Source organism: Triticum urartu, chromosome 3 (assembly GCF_003073215.2).
Source record: "Triticum urartu cultivar G1812 chromosome 3, Tu2.1, whole genome shotgun sequence".
In the NCBI taxonomy this organism is placed as follows: Eukaryota; Viridiplantae; Streptophyta; class Magnoliopsida; order Poales; family Poaceae; genus Triticum; species Triticum urartu.
In genome coordinates this window covers 583,305,630-583,329,361 of record NC_053024.1, presented here as the reverse complement: position 1 = coordinate 583,329,361, position 23,732 = coordinate 583,305,630, and the positions used below count along the sequence as shown (strand labels likewise).

At 46.4% G+C, this 23,732-nt stretch overlaps 2 long non-coding RNA genes across 6 annotated transcripts; one reads left to right on the top strand and one right to left on the bottom strand.

Annotated features, from left to right (window-relative positions):
- Positions 1–14,650: 14,650 nt before the first annotated feature.
- LOC125545153 lies at positions 14,651–18,472 on the bottom strand. Of its 5 annotated transcripts, none has more exons than XR_007299923.1 (7): positions 17,992–18,458; positions 17,408–17,503; positions 17,191–17,317; positions 16,063–16,218; positions 15,783–15,877; positions 15,192–15,310; positions 14,651–14,840 (listed from the first exon to the last, which is right to left on the bottom strand). It is a non-coding gene; the product is annotated as an uncharacterized LOC125545153 (long non-coding RNA). The 5 variants fall into 5 exon arrangements; XR_007299922.1 differs by having other exon boundaries at positions 15,240–15,310; positions 17,992–18,448; XR_007299920.1 differs by having other exon boundaries at positions 15,240–15,877; positions 17,992–18,472.
- A 383-nt stretch (positions 18,473–18,855) lies between these two features.
- LOC125545154 lies at positions 18,856–19,751 on the top strand. Its single transcript, XR_007299925.1, has 2 exons — positions 18,856–19,112; positions 19,502–19,751. It is a non-coding gene; the product is annotated as an uncharacterized LOC125545154 (long non-coding RNA).
- Positions 19,752–23,732: the final 3,981 nt, after the last annotated feature.

The window sequence follows — 23,732 nt, the reverse complement described above, 5'->3', positions numbered from 1 at the left end:
TAGATCACCACGATGGAGGGGAATGCGTCAAGCGATGCCGTGTCGGAGTTGACCAACATCGGGTCGGTGGAGCCAACAAACTCCAAGTCAGCAGCAGGCTCGCTGGCGACGTGGAGCTGATCGAGGAGGCTCACAAGGCGGCTCTCAGGGCCATCGGTGCCCGCATCAGACGCGGGCTCGTCGGAGAGGCGAATCTCACCAACAAGATCGGCGAGGCAGCTCGCCGCGCAGGCAAACTCTACGTCGTGCAGCGCGTTGGTGCAGACGCTGTCTGGCATGCCAGGCTGGCTGCGCTTGCCAGGAAGGAACGGGGTTCCCGTCTAGAATAGGTCTCCGGGAGACGGTGCACCTCGCCCCACGGTTGGCGCCAAATGTCGGGGGTTTGGTGCGACATATGCCAATGGATGGCTTATCATGGTGGGAGCAAGTAGAACGTCGCCGGTGCCTGGAAGCGGGATAAGGCGTAGACACGAACGCCGGCGCACTTTACCCAGGTTCGGGGCTCTCCTTGGAGATAACACCCCTAGTCCTGCTCTGCAGGGTCTCCGCATGATCACTAAGGCACTAGTGAGTACAATGGTGCTCCTCGAGCTCTATGCTAGAGGTAGAAGAAGGCAAGGCCTGCTTTCTTCTTCCCCTAGGTGTGAGTCTAATTATAACAGGTTCCAACCCTTTGCATGGGTGCCCCGAGGGATTTATATAGGCCTACCCCCCAGGGGTACAACGGTAATCTGGCCGGGTGTAGGAACCGGCTGTCAGTCTCTCCGGTCGCCGACTTCTCCGCCGACTGCTGGGGCCCGCTGCCTGGTCTGGTACGGAGCAGATAGGCCGCCTCCGCCGCTGACGGGTCTTGACGGCTGCGGATTACTGTTGCCATGATGCTAATGATGCTTGATTGGTCAGGGAAGCGTGGCTACAGTTCCGCCGCCTGGTCGGAGATCATTGTAGCCACCCCATGTCTTATCTGGTTAATGGTGCGTGGGGCCCCAGGGAAGGAATGGGCCGATAGCTAGGAGCCGGCCTCCCTCGGGTCCGACTGGTGAGGCACCCGCCGTCTTCCAGGCTCTTGCTGACCGGCGGGGCCCATCGTCCTCGGGCCGTACCGACAAGCGGTCATGGGAACAGGGCTTCGCCTGTCAGGAATGACGTCAGGGGCGGAGTGGCAACAGTGCTGCACCGGGCGTAGATCTCTGCCTATACGGAGCACTGTGGCCACGCCTGGCCCTGGATATGGGGGGATGGGCTACACTGCAGCCACACCCCGTCTCGTCTTCTTAATGGGGGGCGCAATCTTTGAGGGCACCATAGGCCGACTGCTAGGAGCCGGCCTCTCTGGAGGCCGTCTGCTAGGAGTCAGCCGGTCTTGGAGCCACCTTCTCGAGCATGACCACCTTCCGGGAGTCGGCCGCCAGAAGGCGAAGCTCTATCTTGACGTCTTGAGGGGCATAGCCGGCCCCGATGTCTTGAAAGGTTCTGGGGCACGGGTTAGGCTACCTGTGGCCCCTTACTCCGACATTCATTGATGTACGCAAAACAACAAGCATTTGACATTTTGGAATGGGAAACCTTGTCAAAGTTTGCTCATTGATGTACGCAAAACAACAAGCATTTGGAATTTTACAATGGGACAACCTTGTCAAATTTTGCTCATTGATATTAGCAAGAAGACATACATTTGATATTTTCGAATGGAACGCCCTTTGTTGTCTGCAGCGTCGATCTATTTTTCTATATTCTTTAGTTGTGAAGTAAATATTGGCTCTGACATGTGAATCACTAGATGCATAATCATCGATTGTTTTGAATGTTCTCTATGAATTTCCAGGCATGTGTGTTTGATTGCAATGCACAGGAACGCTAAAAAGCTGCTCAAACTCTTTGTACTCTGATCAAAGTAGAGATACTTTGACTGCAGATAAACCTTGTATGCAGACTAAAAAGGACCGGAGGGAGTACATGTGAAACTGCTGCAAACGAGGTGATCACCCTGCGAATAATGCTAGTATGTTTTGTTTTGCATGTTCATCCAATGCTAGCGATACAAGAATTCGAACTAATTGAACTAAATTCATTCATGCACGGTCGGATTTCATATAAACATGCCGGATTTCATTACATTTTATACATTCCTCAACTAAAAAAGGGTGCGCTGGAGGTATAATTAATTAACCGAACCTACCCACCCGTGTCCGGCTGAGCCGAACAGAAGCTTCTTCTCCAGCGGACTGAGCTTCAGTGAATTAACTGTAGGTGCAGTTGCATAACTGACAGGTGCCCCAGATACTTGTTGAGCCCACATGTCAGTGAGCCAACTACACCAGCACTTAATTAGAAGCAGCGTCCTTCTCCAACATCGCTCTCCGACTCCACGTCGCTGCCAAGAAGCTAATCGACCGTCAATGGTCAACCCGCCTAGGTTGGCTTCAACTGAAGGGTAGTAGCGGTAGCCTTACTTGGACCCGAGCAGCGGCGACCTACCGTGTTATACTCTTCCTCGTTTTTTGTGTGGCGCAGCCTCGTTGGCAGCGGGGAGGGCCTCGACGGAGCCGGCGATGTCCTTTGTCTCGTTGTCGGCGGGGCGGCGCCTCGGCGGAGCGGGGGAAATCCTCCCCCTCATTGCCGGCAGGGTGGGGCCTCGTCTGAGCCGGAGATGTCCTCTGCCTCGTTGTTGGCGGGCCGGGTCCTCGGCGGAGCCGGCGGTGTCCTTTGCCTCTTTGTTGGCGCCGCGGGGCGTCGGCGAAGCAGGGCCTCGTCGACGCCAGCGGACCGGGGACTTGTCAGAGCTTTCATTGTCCTCTGCCTCGTCCTCGGTCTCGCCAAACAACGCCTCGCCCGCTTCATCACCCTCTTTGTAGGTGGCCGCAACCTCCACCACCCGCATGCGGTACCGCCAGCAGAGCGGTACGAGTCAAGCAGCACATCCTGCTCTGCCCGCTCCGCGTGATTTGCTCCTCCACCTGCAGGTGCTCCTGGAGGAGATGGTGGTTGCAGGCGGCGTCGGCCTGCGCCTCCCGGAACTGCTCCTCACGCTTTTGCCTCACCATCTCCATTTATTGGGCACGTGCCTCGCTGATGGTCATGGTGCAATGCACCGGCGAGGATGGCACGGAGGAGGGGGTTGGCGTAGGATCGTCGACTAACATGTTCTCCATTGGGACGTCGTCATCCTTCGGCTGCCTTCCGTCTAGGCAGTCGGTAACAATTGCTGCCATCTACTTGTGGTCCGTCGTCCGCCCGTCCCGAAGAGCGCTGGAGCGCGAGGAAGCCATGGTGGGCAGTAGTGGCGTGGACATGAGAAAGGAAATGGAAGTGGATGACTGCAGCTATGGCCGGCGCAATAGTTAATATAGCAATGGTGGGCGGCGGAGGGACGGATGTGTGGCGCCCGAGTAGCCGCCTCGGCAACCGTGTATCATTAATGTGCGTGGCAGACGGACGGACGGACGACACTTGTGTCATTTGAATGCGGAGCAATCGCCTGCACCGGGAAGCGAGGCAGGCGGCACTGACCGGTTCGGGCGGAAAGAGTGCACGGGCGAGGGAGGTGGTCTGGGTGGGCCAGGGCAGTCAGACTCGTGCTTGGCAGTAGGTTGGTCCAGCAACCGGACATGCTGGCTCGCCAGCGAGCTCGCCGAGCTGAGCGGCGACAATCAGACGATGGACGTAGCTTCCAACCAGCAGCCGACGCCACTGTCTAAGCCGGTTCATGCCATGTTCACAATAGAGCAGGTGCGGTCGCACTTCCACGCCTTAATGGCGGAAGAGCTACCAGCGTAGGAGGACCTGTGCTGCAACCTTCATCTCGTCAACGAGCACCGGTGAACAAGCAAACGACAATGCCATCATGGACATGTGGACCTATGATCCTGGCTTCCCAAATGAGCAGCGAGTGCTGTATCAGACCATCCATAGGGCCCACGAGGCCCTCTCTGTCGTCCTTCGAGTTGTTGCGCTCGCCGTGGCGCCGTCGTCTCGCATTGTCAACATGGTCAACATACATGAGGAATGAGGAGATGACTTTACTTGGAGAGGATGACAGTGGGGACCTACCAGGGCCATAGCTGCACGTACGCAAGTGCTTCCTTATTATATACTACAACTGTATTTTTTTTTGCTTCCTCCTGGTTTCCTAACATCACGGTCCCACACCATTGTCAACCTATGTAGTCAATAAATGAGGGAATTGCACAAGGAGTGGCCGACAGCTGGGACCAAGCAGCTCGAGCAGTATTTGTGTTTTTGAGGTGTGAGCACTGCAGAGTTTTGCTTGAGCGATGTTTTCATTTTTTTAGACAAGAGCGATGTTTTCGTTGTTGTTCAGAGGAGAGCAGGGTATTAACTGGGTGGGCTGTGGCCCGTCTAGCCTAGGCCAGATATCCAGCCCAGATATTAATTTTTTTTCAAGCTGAAAATGGCTAGCCCAGCTATACTTTTTTCGAGGAATACCCAGGCAAGGTCAACTTGTATTCTCCGCCCCACTGGGCTGCAAATCTTTCCTAGGAGGTATGCATTAGGCTTAACAAGAAAATGGGCTTTAAGAAATAATAAATGGGATGTAATTATAAAAACTGGCTTACTAAGTTGACGTGTACCAAGGGCTTTGTCAACTAGGTCAATATAAACGATTCTAGCTGCAGTGACTTTACGATGTCCATCCAGCGGCCATCGTGCTTCTTCAACCTCTGGTCTTCCTGCGGCGACGGCAGCCTCACACCGCTGCCCAGGCCCTGCGGCGACATCAACCTCACACCGCAGCCGAACCAGTGAACCCTCGTACTCCTCTCCGCATGGGCATCCACTGTCGCGTCTTCCCTGGCTCCGCGTCGTTCCCTTCCTAGGCCTCGCCGTCGTCCACCAACTTGGTGCTCTCGGCGCGGCGTGGTCAATGTGGTCAATGAATGACTTCTGTCGGAAGAGTACTGTACGTGGAGAGGCTGACAGCTGGTTCCACGGCCGCAGTAAGGAAGGGCCTCCTTATTACGCGGAAAAGAATGATTCCTCCACTTGACAGCAGGGACCCACCGGACGGGCCACCGTATTTCACAAAAAAAATGTTTCCCCCTGACTGCTAGGACCCACTAGCTACATCTTCGCACTCAAGGAAGTGCCTGACAGTCAGGACCCACCCAGTCGAAGCATACGTAGCGTTGTCATTCTGGTCGCGAACGTGTACGTACATACAATCGGTCTGTCTGCAGGCTGTAGCGATGAACCGTGGTCATGTAAGGAAGGGCACGTGTCGTAGTAGAGGCGCGCACGTAGCATGTACACGTATGTACATCGGCCAAGGTGCAAGAAAGTAAATACAACCACATACGTACATACGGGCGGGGTCTCCAACGCCTACTCGCGCATACTTATGGCCAACGCTCGTTTACATGGCTGTGGTTGGGTCGGAATGGAGGAACTACGTCGTCGTCGTGTTCATGGGGAGGCAACGGAATGCATCGTGTTCATTGGGAGGTAACAGAACGCGTGCCGTTCATCGGGAGCCAACTGGCTTGGACGGAATAGCCGACGGAAACGAGGCTTGGCATACCGCAGAACGAAGGAAACGGCCTTGTGCTCGAGCGGCCACGGTCGAAACGGGATCCAGTTCATCGGGATGGGTTTGGCGTACCGCAAAACAGAGGAAACAGACCTCCTACAGTCAAAATGGGGTCATGTTGATCGGGAGGGGTGTGGCATACTGCAAAACGGAGGAAACAGACTTTTGTTGGAGCGCTACGATCGAAACAGGGGTCCTGTTCATCGGGAGGGGTGTGGCATACCGCAAAACGGGACTCCACGGGATACTGTTCATCTCCACCGTCGACCTCCTCCAGCCTCCATGGGCTACTGTTCATCCACTGTTGACCTCCTCCAGCCTCCACCTGCGACTGTTCATCCACGGGCTCCTGTTCATCCAGCCTCCACCGGCTACTGTTCAACCAGCCCTCTCCACGGGGTCCTGTCCAACCACCCCTCCACGGGCTACTGTTCATCCAGCCCTCCACCGGCTACTGTTCAACCAGCCTTCCATCGGCTACTGTTCAACCAGCCTTCCACGGGGTCCTGTTCATCCAGCCCTCCACTGGGTCATGTTCATCCACAGGCTCGGTCGATCAGGTTACTGTTCATCCAGCGGCAACGGCCTCTACTACCACGGGGTCCTGTTCATCCAACCCCCCACTAGGAACTGTTCATCCAAACCCCGAACAACACTCACTGTTCATCAAGAGGCAGTATCGATCGGCTTCAGTTAGCAGCAGTAGCAAAGGAATCACTCGGGTTCAGTTAACAGGAAGGGATCGATCGATCGCTTGGGTTCAGTAACGTGTAGCCTGCAGTGAAATTGCTTGGGTTCAGTTAGAGCAAAATGCCTCGCTCGGGTCCAGTTAGAGCCCAACGCCTCACACACACACGCATACGTACGAGAGAAATGCGCATCTCTCGGCCCCGACCACCCACCGTAACCGGGAACTCCCCCGATATTTTCCTTGCCCTCGCTTCTACCACGGTTATCTCCGTCATGGACGGCCCAAAGAATGTCATGCAGTTGCGTCTCTAGCCCGCCCAGGACAAAAAGGCCATTTTCTATCATGATTTTTTGTCATAGAAGTAGGAGCCCACCACATCTATGATGATACCGGGTTTTGTCACAATTATCGTCACAGAAGTGTCATAAGCACGACAGAAAAAATTTCGTTTGGCCCGAAATGTCATGGATGTGTCTTTTTTCGTAGTGACTTCTGCAACCTCTACCCGTCTCGCGTTGGAAATGGGATGATGTCTACATGGACTTTATCACCGGTCTACCCAGGACTCACCGAGGCAACAGTGCTATATGGGTCATAGTGGACACGCTGACTAAAGTGGCTCACTTTATTCCCATCTTCTTGCACAATTATATGGATCCTTGCTACCTCTTGAGGATGCGTTGATTTTCCCTTGAAGAGGAAAGGGTGATGCAGCAAAGTAGCATAAGTGTTTCCCTCATTTTTTGAGAACCAGGGTATCAATCAAGTAGCAGACAACACACAAGTCACCTAGTACCTGCACAAACAATCAAGAACCTCGCAACCAACGCGATAAAGGGGTTGTCAATCCCTTCATGGTCACTTGCGAAAGTCAGATTTGATATAGATAATAAGACAAATATTTTTGGTATTTTGTTGTATAGATTGGAAAGTGAAGATTGCAAAATAGTTAACGAGATGTGATAATAAAAGAGATGCAATATGATAAGAAAGACACCTGAGGGCCATAGGTTTCACTAGTGGCTTCTCTCATGATAGCATGTATTACAGTGGGTGAACAAATTACTGCCGAGCAATTGATAGAAAAGTGCATAGTTATGAAGATATCTAAGGCAATGATCATGAATATAGGCACCACGTCCGTCTCAAGTAGATCGAAATGATTCTGCATCTACTAATATTACTCCACAAATTGACCGCTATCCGGCATGCATCTAGAGTATTAAGTTCATAAGCAAGATGACATGATGTAGAGGGATAAACTCAAGCAATATGACACAAACCCCATCTTTTTATCCTCGATGGCAACAATACAATGCATGCCTTGCTGCCCCTACTGTCACTGGGAAAGGACACCACAAGATTGAACCCAAAGCTAAGCACTTCTCCCATTGCAAGAAAGATCAATCTAGTAGGCCAAACTAAACTGATAATTCAAAGAGACATGCAAAGATATCAAATAATGCATATAAGAATTCAGAGAAGAACCAAATAATATTAATAGATAATCAAGTTCATAAACCCACAATTCATCGGATCTCGGAAAGCACACCGCAAAAGAGTATTACATCGAATAGATCTCCAAGAACATCGAGGAGAACTTTGTATTGAAGATCAAAGAGAGATAAGAAGCCATCTAGCTAATAACTATGGACCCAAAGGTCTATGGTAAACTACTCACGCTTCATCGGAGAGGCTATGGTGTTGATGTAGAAGCCCTCCGTGATCGATTCCCCCTCCGGCAAATCTTCGGAAAAGGGCCCCAGATGGGATCTCATGGGTACAAAAGGCTGCGGCGGTGTAAAAGTGGTTTCGTGGCTCCCGCTGATGTTTCTAGGGTATAAGAGTATATATAGGCGAAATAAGTACGTCGGTGGAGCTCCGTGGGGCCCACGAGGGTGGGGGGCGCCTACCCCCCTGGGCGCGCCCTCCTATCTCATGGCCTCCTCATGGAGTTCCAGACTTCCACTCCAAGTCTCCTGGTTTGCTTTCGGTCCAAGAAAGATCATCGCGAAGGTTTCATTCCGTTTGGATTCCGTTTGGTATTCCTTTTCTGTGAAACACTGAAATAGGCAAAAAACAGAAACCGGCACTGGGCCTCCGGTTCATAGGTTAGTCCCAAAAATAATATAAAAGAGCATATTAAAGCCCATTAAACATCCAAAACAGGTAATATAATAGCATGGAACAATCAAAAATTATAGATACATTGGAGACATATCAATCCCGGATAGTCAGTTTGCATGGAGTGCCAAAAACAATCACTACGGACTGAGGTTCATTGTTTACATCCGCATTCTGGTCCCGACTCCATCAAGCTTTGGGGACCGCTCTAAAATATAGCACCGCCTACAATCCACAAACAGACAGTTAGACTGAGCGGGTAAATCAAATCCTTGAAGATATGCTTCGAGCTTGTGCTTTACCCCATTGACCCAAATGGGAAGATTGTCTGCCATATGCGGAATTCTCATACAACAACAGTTTTCAAATCAGTTTGAAAATGTCACCCTTTGAAGCTTTATACGGCCATAAGTGTCGCATTCCATTAAATTGGTCTCAAACCGGAGATAGCCGTATCTTCGGTACTGACCTGATATTGGAGGCAGAGAAACAAGTCAAGGAAATTCGAGATAGACTACAAGTAGCTAAGTCACGACAGAAGAGTTATTATGATGCCAAACATTAGCAAGTCAGTTTTGAACCCGTGTATCTCAGAGTCACACCCATGAAAGGAGTCAAGAGATTTCAGACCCGAGGCAAATTGGCACCAAGGTATATTGGTCTGTTCCCGGTCATTACACGAGTTGGCACAGTTGCTTATCAGTTGGAATTGCTACCAGAATTGTAATAAGTACACAACGTGTTCCACGTATCACAGCTGAGAAGGTATATTTCACCACCCGAGAAGAAGACTGATATGTCAGAAACTGAGCTTGCCAAAGATTTAACTTATGAGGAGAGACCATTCAGAATCTTGGATGAGGCAGAAAGGGTCACACGCAGGAAAGCGATCAAATTTTACAAGGTCCAGTGGGAGCATCACACCGAAGAAGAAGCAACCTCAGAAAGAGAGGAATTTTTAAGGAAAACCTACCCAAAATTGTTTTCCCAAGCAACCAAATCTCGAGGACGAGATTCATCTTAAGTGGGGGAGATTTGTGATAGCCTGGATTTGCCTTCTCTCTTTCTCCGGACTTTTAGTTGCAGTTGCTTTGGATTTGGAGTTTTGAATCAATTCAAATGGACTTGAACACTTGGGCCTACAATTGATTTTCACCCAAGTGACCTATCCACCTCTAATTCACTTTTCCTTCTCTGAAAAACTCCAACAAAAGACCAAATAATATTTTTCATAAAAGAAAAATATTCATTTTCTTCCCTGAAAATCACATCAGAGAAGTATGCTCCAAAGCAACCCCTAGTTTTCTTGCTCCAAAAATTCTGAATAAATTCACAAATATTCTTTGAACCCTAGGGCACCTTCCTGAGCAAAAATATTGCACAACTTTTTGTAATTTTTTTGCTACAGAAAATCATTTCTGTTCTGGACAGAATGATCACTTTGTACAGCAAGTATATTTTTGCTTGATCTTTTGGGGCTGATCTTTTCTGAGCTTGATTGCCCTCCTAAGAGATTACTAAACCCCAAAGCACAACCTTTAATTCTCACTAAATTTATCTCAGTGAAGCTCACAAGTTTCTGTCCAAAAACTTGCCAAGAAGAAAGGCACTCCCATAGTTCACCTGTGATCCACCCAATCGTGCAAAACAACCAAAACCACTAAGGACTAGCTGCCAGACATGGTGGTTATGCTTAGCTAAGCCCGATGCCAAAGTTCCCGCGGTGACCACGTTCGTCCAAGGAGGTTGGTATGCAGCCGACGTGCTTTGCGGTGCGCCAGCATCTCTGTTGCGCGCATGCTCACTGCCCCAATCGCCGCACCATGCCAAACCGTGCCCCCATCTTCGTTTGCACCTCCATAACTCCACCCTAGCACTCGCCGATGCCGGAGATCACCGCAGCGAGCACGGGCACGGCGTGGCCAAGGAAACAGTGCGCCCGTGGCACTATGCTCATCGCTTACCGCGCTCCTGTGCTCGTCGCAGCTCGTCTACTGCCTCCACGTGATCTCCGGCATCTTCCCCCTCTCACTGACGCCATTCATCGCCGGGCGACACTCCATAGAGCTCTGGCGAGCTCGTGATGCCCGCCTCGGCCTCGCCTATAAATAGAGCTTCACCGAGCTCGTTTCTCTCCACACACACACTCAACACACCTCCACACCATCGTAGGAAGCCGCAACCCGGCCGGGCAGGCCTCTGGCCGTCGTTCCTGTCCTGAGCTCGCCGGCGATCCCCGTCCTCTGCCCCCTCACTCTCGAGAACCGCTCAAGCTCCACCAGCCTCTCCGGCGTATCCATGGTGGTTCACTAGTGCGTGCTGGTGCCGTTGGAGCTGCTGGACCGGCCCTGCCTCACCGGAATCGCTAACTCCGACGAACCCCGCCTGCTACCGCCACTGGAGAGCTCCGTTTTGTCCCCGTCCGGTCACGCCTAGCCACGCTACGGGTATGGGCAGGTGCGTCTCGATCTCCTCTCCAATCCTACCCCTTTGGATCTAGCCCAGGAGCCCTCCTCGCCAGCGTGAGCTCCGACGGAGCCTCGCCATGCTCTGTTTCCCTCTCTCTCCCCCTCCGACCTGATCGCTGGGGCCCGCTGTCAGCCACTCAGGCCGCGACCGAAGCAATATGAGTGGTGGCGCCCAGGCGGTTTACGCCTTCGATGTCACCCCCTGGTTTTTCTTTTAATTCAAATATAATTCAAATTTGACCAAAACTTGGACTAACTATAAATTTTATTCTACAAGTCCAAATGAGTTGATTCTTTTTGCATTCTGTTCTTATTGGAAAATCCTAGCTCACACCCAAGATGGGATTTTTCCTTGCTGCCTAGAATTTATGGTAATTTTTAGAAGTGTTCTTGATATTTTGTTTTTGTCATTTGAATTATTTTCAGAAGGCGAAGCTTGTCTTGAAGGCATCTAGGAGGAGTGTGAAGCTCCTCTGCACTAAGGCAAGCCACAACAACATTATGATGGTGTATTTGTAATATTCATGATTTTCTACTTGAATTATTATGTTATTCATTGCACTGTTCAAGAATTCACCCGATTAATCAGTTAACGGGCCAGTTAATCGCTACTCATAGCATGGCCGAATCGAATAACCCTATTCGTCACGTTAACTTGTCAGGCCGATTAATTTGCCAGTTAGACTGATTAATCAGTTGTCATGCCGATTAATCCCTTCTGGCCCATTAACTGGTGGGCAAACAAAGCCAAACGTTTTGTCCCATAACCACTTCCGTCCCCATGCCGCTCCTTAATAGATAGGATTAATAATTTTACCTCCTCTCTATGCTTTTCATATGTGTATGGCAGCATATTTGGTTTGGAGTTAATTACACTATTAGTACATAAACTTGCAGCGCGGGTCCAGTTTCATACAAAAACTTGCAAATTGACTCAAATAAGCCCCTAAACGTACTTTGCTGGAACGAGCTGATACAAATTAGTCTGAAACCTACCCGTCAGATGAGAGGCACGCACCGGTCACCTCGGTTTTCATTTCTCAACGGCTCTTTCGCCTTTCTGTTTCTTGTCGTCGATGGTGCGATGGTCGCCGGGGATGAGATCGATGCTGGATGGAGCCGCGTCCTCGTGGCATTGGCGAGTTTCCACCGGACTACGGTATGAAAAATCACCTTCTTTCTTCTATATTGGATTGTCCCCTGTATTGGCATCTCTTATCTCTATGGTTTTCATCCGGTTTGATCGGTGGTATATTCACCCACATGTGGCTTTTCTATGGTGCGTATGGTTGATAATCAGGCGTCGGTAGATGAAAGGCGTTGTTTTGTGGTATTTCCGCCCGCTTGTCATTGCGTACTGACACCGGTGTTGGGTGTGATGTTCAAAGTTGCAGAAAGTAGTGTTCTGCTACAGTGGAGTTGTTGTTGTGTGCAGAAAGTAGTGACTGAAACAAGTGTTGTTTAAATCTTTTCACTACCACTATTTTACATACCTCAGATGAACAGGCTAGAAACCTACGCCGTGCGTCAAATCCTCATGTACAAACTCTAAGAACAGGGCTACAAAAATGCCCACAATTCTCCTTCTCAATGTCACAAAAGTCAGGGCAATACTCAAATGGTGGAATAAACCCATCAAAATCATACTCGGTGGTCATTTGCATTTGACTCTACAAAAAATTGTTGAGTTCTGCTCAAAGTCTCATACTGTAGGACACAAGAAATTACGAATAGAAAAGCACCTCTGGATTTTTTTGGGCCGAAATGAAGCTCAGATGTCACCCACCATTCTTTAGTACAACCGTCGCCAAGGCCGCCGTCGGGTCCGACATTGCCACCGCTGCTGCCCATGGGCCATGCGCCGAGGAAGAGGGGGTTGGCTATCCCCCAACAAGGACGCAGTATCACGGTGAGCCACGTTCTTCAGTCCTTGCCGTGGTCATTGCCACTGTTAAGGGTTAGGGATTTGGCTTGAGGGGAAGGCTGCCTCGGTCGAGTGTGAATTTGTGGCAAGAACAGAGAGAACGACTAGGGATTTGGCTAGTGTGTGGCGAACAGAGAGGCTGGCTAGGTTACTGGGGGATCTATTTACATCATACAACAATGGGGGGTTCCTGTAAATTAACCTGGATGTGGGCCAAGTTCCTAGAGCCGGCGTGGCAGGTTTGGACTAATTTATATCGGTTTGTACCCGTAAAGCAAGTTTAGGGGCTAATTTGAGTCATTTTGTAAGTTTTTGTATGAGATTGTACCCGCGCTCCAAGTTGATGTACCAATAGTGTAATTAACTCATTGGAATACTACATAGCTGGGAGCATGAGAGTATGGTATAATACATTAAGAAATCTAGATATATGTTGGCAAGTTTCTATTCAATCTACCGATTAATGGTCAACCGATTAATCCAGGTAATATGCCGATTCACCGATTAATCGCTACTCCTAAACTTACCGAGCAGCTACCAGTTAACGATTTCTTGAACATTGATTCATTGCATATAGTATTAAACAAAAAAATGTTTGTGTTATTTAGGTTGTCATGATCAAAATGCTTTGTTAATAGAGGTGAATGCTTGAACTAGTGATATATAGTTTGAGTAGTTGATCTAAGTAAATTTGCCATGACTATGGTTATATGATTATCGGTCTTAATTTTTCCTATATATATGTTTAGATAAATTTTATTTGATTAATGCCAACTAAAGTGATGAGTATAAATAACAAGTAAGAAAGGAACAGAAATGTTGAAAGTTAAGTTTGTGCAAGTAGAACTTTGAATGAAGTTGATCTGTTGTTTCTAAGTGATATGTGATGCATGGTATATGGTTGCATAAGCATGGCATATATTGACTCAAGCATTTTATTTCAAGTTAAACCTGATGATAATTGAACTTGAATGTAAAGTTGGTCGGGTCATGGTGCCACTGAATCGGGCTGACAAGTTCAACCACATTTGCCTTTATGGGGAGGCCGTTAGACGTCCTGTTGTCATGCCTTTTGTCGGTACCTCCAACGAGGGAAGGTTATGGGCATGCGTTACCCTGGCCCGGTAAGCAGACATAACCTTGTGGACCTGTTGTTCTTATGGTATCGTGTCCCCGTTTGGGACTGTTTATTTGCCACGACGGTGGTAGTTTTGACTTTGCTAGGCTGGGTCGCCCAGGACTGAGCCCAGTGGGGAGTTGGTCGGTGTGGCCGTAAGAGTGTCATGGCAATGGGAGAGTTCTGTCGGAATGCCGTTGGTCCACCCGAATGGGAGTGCGAGTCCATGGGTTCTGTGGTGTGGGTAAAGTGCGCTACCTCTGCAGAGTGTATTAATCTATCGATAGCCGCGCCCACGGATAACACTACAAGAAATCTGTTAATACATGACAGTCCTTAGCCGTCACAGATCAGCCAAAAACTGTCGTGCGTGTCCATCCTTGACGGACTTGAGATCCGTCATGTATATCGCATCATAATTTGACATTGTAGCTATCATGATGGTTCTTGGCCATCGTGGAATTGCCTCAGGCCCGCCCAAGCCCAAACTAGGCCGTGACGGAACAGTCCGTCATGGACCAATGCCATGTGGCTACCTACGTGGACACTATTTTTCATCACAGAAACCGTCATGGATTTAGGATCAATTTAAATTTGGTCCCATCCATTACATTCAGCCCAATTTTGATCAAATATGCCTTTAGCACAATGTGTTCCGTAAATCATAATGCCAATTTTGGACGAGGAAAATATTTCCAAAGTACCATATGTTACACAAATCACTCAATATGCAACCATCTATAGGTATGTAGAACCTAGCAGTTTATAATATCCTCCATGAAATGATAATATACACCATATATTGACAAAATCACTCAATATGCAACCATCCATAGGATTAGGAACCGGTACAATCCAATTTACATTGACAAAACATATAACTACAAAGGTTGTCACTCGTGTTCTTGTTGTCAACCCTCCTGATGGCAACTATATGGCATGGCGGATTCTGATGGACAGCAACATACCTACCATATTCACAACAACATTAGACATTTGTAGATATGAGTATATAGGAGGAGAAATGCCTACAGATGAGAATAACAAAGTATCTAGTATAAAACAACAATAAATTGACTGACTAATACATGTGCATAGTACACAAATAAATAGGTTTAAACCTCTGTATTCTTACTGTAGGACTCCCACAATGTAACAATGTAATTTTCTTCTTAGATTTAGATTAAACTTATTTCTGGAATACATATTCACCGGTCTGCAGGAGACAACAAGGATAGAAAAAGAAATGCCTAGGGAGAAAACTCTAAATAGAACATGTTGACATATTAATATAGTAACAGAAATCATGTCTCCAAGACCTGGGGGGAAATCTAAACTGAATCAGATCTTCATAGAAGGCCACATACCATAGTGTCTGTACTTGTACCCTGCGGTTTGCCTCTACTTGGTACCCTGCAGGTTGTCTGTACTTGTTATCCTGCATTGTACAAGATACAGAATAAATTTAGAGAAAAATAGGGTTAAAGATTCAGAGAGGAAGCGGTCACCAGAGAGAAGTGTGCCGAATGAAATTCAAATGACTAACAAACACACATCACAAAACTCAAGTACTACAGTAGCAGAAGTTGAGGCCATATAAACCCACTAACAAAATAATGCTCAGCATTTCTAAACAAAGGACAGTAGTATGATTTGTGTTTGTCCATACAGTAGGTTGTTGGTTTCAAAGGTCAAAGATAATGCTCAGCATTTCCTAATTGACATTTCAGATTAGATCTGGAAATTCTGTACATATATTTCGAAGGTAAAAGCTGAGTTTTTGCCAAGTTCATCTTCATATACCATTACTGTATATACACTGCCAGTCAGCAATGAGGATTGGTTTTAAATTTCTTAGATTTGAGAAGTAACCCCTATTTATTAAAATGCAGTTTCGGCGAACTACTCACTCTTGAAACAAGATTTGGAGCTATCATGTTTACATGAACGCCTGATCCAATCAAAAAGTAAACAGGCCAAAAGGCCTACTCACAATGTTACCTGCCTGATACAATCAAACATTCAGTTCTGGGTGCAATATAGAAAAAAACAATATTACAAAAAACTTGAAAAGCATGGAAGCATCATATATATTGTGTATCAAAAATTTAAAAGCTACAAGTAAATGTGACACTAGAGTAAGGAATCCTTCTTATTACGAACAGGAAGAGCAAAGAGGTTGTAACTTACTCTGTCTCCACTAGATGATCACTTATTTCCATTTATCCTCCATCAACAAGAGCTTAAGGAATGCGAAAACAAGGATCCGGTGCCTCTTCCATACTAACAGCATTACTGGGACCATGAGGAACATCATTCCCAGCATAACAATCACAACCACAGTGCCTGTTCATATAGCATGACATGCAAATAAGTATGGCATAATCTGCAGAATGCAGAGTGCATTATAAAGGTTGAGCTCCACTTGCTTTTAGAAGTTTACTAGTATGGCGTAATACACATATATGCAATGCAACTTCCAGATTTACCATGAGATTTAGGAAATAAAAATTATTGGGATAGTAGATCCAGTAATAACTTTCAGACACAAATTATAAACATGAGGACATACAAATGCAACACATTCTCTGGTTACCTACCATTGCATATACACGATTGCCAACAGCTGCAGCACCTACCTTATCCCTCTCATTTCAACAAGAGAACAACTTTTCTCAAGCCTAAAACAACACCAAATCGAGCTAATCAAGCCCAAACAGCACCAACATCCTAACTAACCATGGACCAGGATCAGGTTCAGCTCAATGGCCAGGGTCGCAGTGCAAGTCGGCCACCGCCGGCGTGCGGCAGAGGAGGTCGCCACCGACAGCACAAACACACTCTTCACTGAACAAAAAAATGTACACTTGTCCAAGCACATGAACCGAATTTTATCTATCAACCAAGCTTAAATGATCTAGTCTATCTCATAGTTGGTTTTCAAGTAATGGTTCTTTTCTTCCAAGCAAACCAGAAAACTGATTGGTAGAGTACAGAGTGGGTGGTGTTTTCTCATATAAAAATGTACAGAGCAGTAGAGAATAATCAGGAATGGTAGAAAGTAATTGGTATGCAGAGTAAATGTTAGCAATCAGCATTTTGTCAAAATAGACATGTAACTATAAAAATACCATTTGAGATTTTACATAGCATGCATCCACCGTGAACAAAACAAACAACTCTATCAAACTAGGAGGAACTAGGTGTTGCAGCAAGCAATAAATTAAATAAAAAATGGAAACAAGCGCACACACACTAAGACGATGCAAAAAGCACAACGAAGATATTTAAGGATCAACAATGATATACACACGACACCTGCATGGCCGATGCTTGCACGATTCTGCCATGACAGCGCCAACAGCGAGCATGCTCACAAAGGCGTTGTTGGGGAGGGAACATCGTTCATAGGCCGTGCAGCTACTGTCATGTGTGAGGGAACATCCTTCAAGGATAGGAACATCAGGACAAAGAAGGGTGCATAGTTTGTAGTGCTAGCTAATTATTTGGTACTACAGAAGTAGTTTCAACTGACCTTTCTATATTGTATCCTTTGTTCTTCACAAGACTCTATTTTATAAACACCTTTTATGTCATCAACAACACCCTCGACTTTAGCTATCTCCTCCACCTACAGAATAATAATTAGAACTTTAGTCAAACTATTCCATGGAGTAAACAAATAAATCTTCTGATTTAGTAGAAGTATCCACTATAGTTACTCCTGCATAGGATTCCCTCCACAATTTATTCCAGCTTTAAGCATCCCATCTTTTCAATTTCATATATACTCTACATCATACTTTCATCCATCTCAATGATGTATTTGTAAACTAAATCGACACACATAAACACAGCACGACCTCAGAAACTATGTAAGGACCCCACGTATATTTATTAGACGTACATGTTGATGAAGAAAGGATGTAAATATAAATCTCTACATTAAAAAATATCAGTCGCATCAACATTTATGGAAAACATGAAACATAATACATCATCTTGCTATCTTTCCGAAACAATTATTCCCAGCCACAAAAGTTATTTCACTGCAAAGCACTATCCTGACATCCTAAATGGATAATTTTTCAATTAATGGAGAGTGAAAGAGCTTATCACCTTCACAGCGAGTGGTCTGGCGAGGTCACCTGTGGCGATGTGGATAAGGCCGAGGAGTGCCGAAGAAAACAGTGGCCACCACCTCCTCTCCCAGCGCGAGATTTTGAAGAAGGGGGAGCGTCAGGGCATCCATCCTTGTCCTGGGCAGCGGGTAGGCTACAACTTCCATCTAGCCGTCCTAAACCACTTTCCTCATGACCATCGCGCCCATGACGACGAGTAGGGGGCTTCCCTTGACATAGATCTAGGAGAGCCGCTACGGCCGCCCCATCGCGGAACGGAGGAGGCTACACAGGGGGAGGGGGAGTCGGAGAGAGTGGGGGTGGTGGCGGAGCGAGAGAGGGTGGGAGACGGAGGTGGAGCAGGAGATGGTTGGCGCGGCGGCGCTGGAGATCGGCAGCCACGCGTGGAGGGAGGCTGGACATGGATCTGAATCGGGAGGTGAGAGGGAGAGGAGTCGGCGGCTCTGGGTGGAGGTGGATAGGGTTTTCGCGGTCGAGGGAGAGACGCGTGGCTGTGGCCAATAGGATCGTGGGCTGTGGAGTTAAATGAGTCGAAAAGATTTAACTCTGTGCGTCGACGACTTGAATGTTTTCCCCTCCGCGTGCTTCTGTTTTGGACTTTGCCGCGTAGATGACTTGAATGTTTTCTCCTTCGTGCGCTTTGCTTCAATCAGTTTCGTATTTTGGTGTCTTTGCCCTTAGCCCGATGAATCGTACTAGGCTTGATTCATGTTGGCCTCACGTGTCTGTATGCTACATAAGTATATTTCATCATTCATTTTGGTTCCATCTAATTTGATTAGGATCGTTGATTTTTTTTTGAAATTTTGCAAATTCAAATTACAATGTAACTCATATGACTCTGCCACATTAGCAGGAGCAATTCGTGTTGTTACAGAGGGTGTACGAAGGGGGAAGCTAGGCCTAGCTAGGCCCAGTTGGTCGATCGATGACGGTTTTCGTGACGGTACCTCCAAGTCCGTCATTAAGGGGCTACCCTTTTTGGGCCTAGGCACATCTTGCTGGTCGGTGACGGTTTCCATGACGGATTTACAGAACGTCACCAGAAATCCATCACAGATTAACAGGTTTCTTGTAGTGTAAGGGCCCAGTTCGTAAGTAAGTCACACCATGGATCAACTTTTAATAATAAATTTTGCACACTAAGTAATTTGCATTGCACTGGTTGAATTATGATGATGTTAGTGAGACTGACTGTTGTGGTATCACTTGTGATCCGAGATTGATTGTTGTTGGTTATGAGGTAAGGAGTTGAACCAAAGTGTGGTTCTGTTCGTGCTTCACCGTGAGCACTGTTCAGTTGCGAGGCAACCTGTTGGTAACAGAGTCCGAGTGACTCGATGCACAAGTATGGTTTCACTGCATGAGTAGCATGATGCTGTTTGCATTTAACTTGATTAAATGTCATGATATTGTTTGCCATTATGGTTATGTTTGCTGTGAGCTTGCAAGTACATTCAATGTACTGACCTGGCGTGTTATGCCAGATTTCAGGAAAGTCTAACTGGATCGGACTGCTGCCATGTCTAGACCGTGTCCACATCGGTGTCCCTATGCTATGGAGTCCTGCTACATCGTTGTTCCCCTGCCATGTAGATGTTGTGCTCGAGGCCCCCTTTATGTTCACTAAATAATGTACATATTGTTTAGCGGCACCGAGTGTGCCGCTTGGCCTTGCAACTTGATGTAATGTCACGCTATGCTTCCGCTAGTTTCAATAAAGCGGTGATTTATGTACCAAGATGTTGTGTGTTGCCAGAAGACATGATCTTAGGGTTGGCAATGCAAGGTAAATCGGTCGCTCTGAGCCGGGATGCCACATAGATAGACATCCGTCTAGTCATCTAAATGATCACGTGATCCATATCAACTAAACAATGTCCGATCATCACGTGACATGGATTAGCTTTCAATGGTGAACATCACTATGTTGATCATATCTACTATATGATTCATGCTCGACCTTTCGGTCTCAGTGTTCCGAGGCCATATCTGCATATGCTAGGCTCGTCAAGTTTAACCCGAGTATTCTGCGTGTGCAAAACTGGCTTGCACCCGTTGTATGTGAAGCTAGAGCTTATCACACCCGATCATCACGTGGTGTCTCGGCACGACGAACTGTAGCAACGGTTCATACTCAGGGAGAACACTTATACCTTAAAATTTAGTGAGAGATCATCTTATAATGCTACCGCTGTACTAAGAAAAATGAGATGCATAAAGGATAAACATCACATGCAATCAATATAAGTGATATGATATGGCAATCATCATCTTGTGCCTTTGATCTCCATCTCCAAAGCACTGTCATGATCACCATCGTCACCGGCTTGACACCTTGATCCCCATCGTAGCATCGTTGTCATCTCGCCAACTATTCACTACTAGGAAAAACACTACCAGTAGCGTAGGTTTTTTGCATACCAGTAGCGTGGGTTCCCGCACTACTACTACGACGCTATAGCAAACTTTTAGCAATAGCGCATTTTTTACCCGACGCTACAGCTAAAAAAGTTAGTAGTAGTGTGGTGCCACCCACGCTACCACTATTCCAAACCTACGCTACTACTATCTAACTACTAGTAGCGCCCCCTTTACACCTACGCTACTACTATCCAACTACTAGTAGCACCACATCTTTTCCCCACGCTACAACTAACTAACCAAAAAATAAAAATAAAAGTCAGATGCAATATTCATGGATGGAAATCAAGACACGTCCAGTGCGAATAAACTAAGTTCACAGAACCATCTTAGCACTTGCAACATTCATGGATACAACATTGAACATCTCAACTCGAGATCTCAAGATCCCATTTAACATCAGATGCAAACCACTAGACCACTTCTCTAGATGCATCTACCAAGTTTCGGAGTTGAAACATCGGTGGATCCGAGTAGTCCCTCCCGGTGGACGGTGGCGTCGAGGTCCTCCACCTCGGCGACCTCCGGCGTCGCAATGACCTGGGCGATAATTTTTGCGGCGCGATCGTCGGGCTTCACGATGAAGTCCGCCTCCAAGTGGTTGAAGAGCACGACGCCCACCAGGCCACGGTAGTCCACGTCGATCACCCCTGTGCCCACGTCGGAAAGTGAAAACTTGTTAGTTGGCATCCACATCCGCATCCAATAGGGTATTTTCTTTCTTTTTAGAACATGCACACGAATCAATAGTAATGCATAATAACAAGAAAAAATAACCATGAACCCTAAATAAAAAGATCATTCTTTGAGCCAGGTTGATAGTTTTGAGGCACAGGAAAGGATAATATTGGTAAAAGTCTTCATTAACAAGAAAAATGGACCGAGATTTCTCAAATGACATTTTTTTCACCAACAATGATTAATGACGAGGGACGTAAGATTTATCTGAGTAGCATCGTCATACCCTCTGATCCTTGCAAGAACTTAAAGGCCAAGATTCTTAGCTTTCTCCCCTCTGACTAGCACAAGTCCAGCAGCACCATCGATGTACATTGAATAATAAGAATAGCACTAGAGTTACACTCAAAGTAAATATTGCTTTGCATAATTTATATTAACCATGGAGAGAGCGTAAAAAATGAGCTACAAAATAATCTAGCTTCAATACACTCTTAAGATGATACATATACAACATAGTGTTGTTGCATACTGCATACAGAAGGTAGTTTGACCATGTAAAAATAAAGCTACAATGCTACACTAAGAAGTTTTGGAATCTTGGTAACACAGTAATTCTAGAAGAAGCAGATAGAAGCATGTATCCATCTAACATCCAAACTTATCAGGACATCAGGATGTTTTAATTCAAACAATAAATGAACAGGCAGCCTATATGTTTTTTTCTACAGATAAAATCTCTTGTAGAAGCAATCCATCTATTTATTATGTTATCACTAAAATAGTAGGAAAAATGTGCATCTATGCTTAACTTACCGTCAGCTATACTTTTCTACAAACAAATAGATGGACATTCAACTATACTTTTCTACAAACAAAACCTCGTGTAGAGGCTCCGAAAAGGCAAGAGCAGACACATGAAAACTAGCAGAAGCAGATAAAATGTGCATCTACTAACATTCTTCTCATCAGAAGTTTTAGGAGTTCAAGGATGAATCACAGATGAACAAACGACATGCTTATCTGCAAAGAAGAAACACTAGTACTAGAGGTCCCCTGCAGACTACTTTCTTCTAGAGACCCATGATTTTCCAAAACAAAATGAAAACAGAGAGGATAAGTTATGTATTTAGTTTCATGTTCACAATGCCATCTATATTGAACTGGTTTTGGAATCTTGGTAAAACAATAATTCTAGAAGAAGTAGATAGAAATATGCATGAACCATCTAATATCCAAACATATATCAGGAGGACTTGATGATTCTTTAGTCCAAACAATAGATGACCAGCTCCCGATATGCTTTTCTGAGTCATGCTAAGTCTGAATCCCAGGAGACACCAGCAGCCCAGATAAGATTCCGCGTGAATCACTATGGTTCTAAAAGCTTGTGGCATCATGCACAATTGGAAATCACAGTCCTGAATCTAGAACACCGCAAGAAAACCGCTAGCAGTCCTGAATTGCTAGTCCAGGAAGCAAGTTACGAGGCCACAAAAAAGTTGAATCCTACGAGGCACACCAGCAGTCCAAAGCATATTACTCCATGAACCACTATTATTCTAAAATCTTGTAGCATCATGCATGATTGCCAATCACGGTGTAGACTATGCACTTGCTAGGTCGATTCTAAACTTTGTTGTACATATATTAATACTAAACCACTAGCAGCCCCTATTGAATCGTAAACAACTACACATACTGCCATTTGAAGATAAAAAAGGACCACTCTGTGTGCAACAATTACTACTACTATAGTGGTGATTAACAAGGACCAATGTCACTCTGTATGTCATATGTAATTCTGTGGAGAGGAAATGAATTCTCTCTCCCTCTATGTCGGTCATTCTTGTATATGGCACAAGCTTTTATTTTTTTTGATCAAACACTGCACAGGCTTTTTTTGATCGAACTGTAACGCCCTCGATGCGGCTATATCTCCCACGTGTCGAAGCATGACTTAGAGGCATAACCGCATTGAAAGCAATGTCGCAAGTGAGGTAATCTTCACACAACCCATGTAATACATAAAGGAAAGAGATACATAGTTGGCTTACAATCGCCACTTCACCCAAATAAATGAATAAAGCATTACATCATCCAAATACAATCAGGGTCCGACTACGGAACCAAAATAAAAGAAGAACCCCAAAAGCGACAAGGTCCCCGATCGACCCCAACTGGGCTCCACTACTAATCAACTAGAACGAAACGACACAGAGGACAAGATCTTCATCGAGCTCCTCCTGATCTGGGTTGCACCAACTGCGCAGACTCATCGGCACCTGCAAACTGGTTTTGGAAGTATCTGTGAGCCACGGGGACTCATCAATCTCGCACCCTCGCAATCAAGACTATTTAAGCTTATGGGTAAGGTAAAGGTATGAGGTGGAGCTGCAGCAAGCGACTAGCATATATGGTGGCTAACGTACGCAAATGAGAGCGAGAAGAGAAGGCAAAGCACGGTCGATAAAAGTATGATCAAGAAGTGATCCTAAACAACCTACGTCAAGCATAACTCCAACAACCGTGTTCACTTCCCGGACACCGCCGGAAAGATACCATCACGGTTACACACGCAGTTGATTCATTTTAATTAAGGTCGACTTCAGGTTT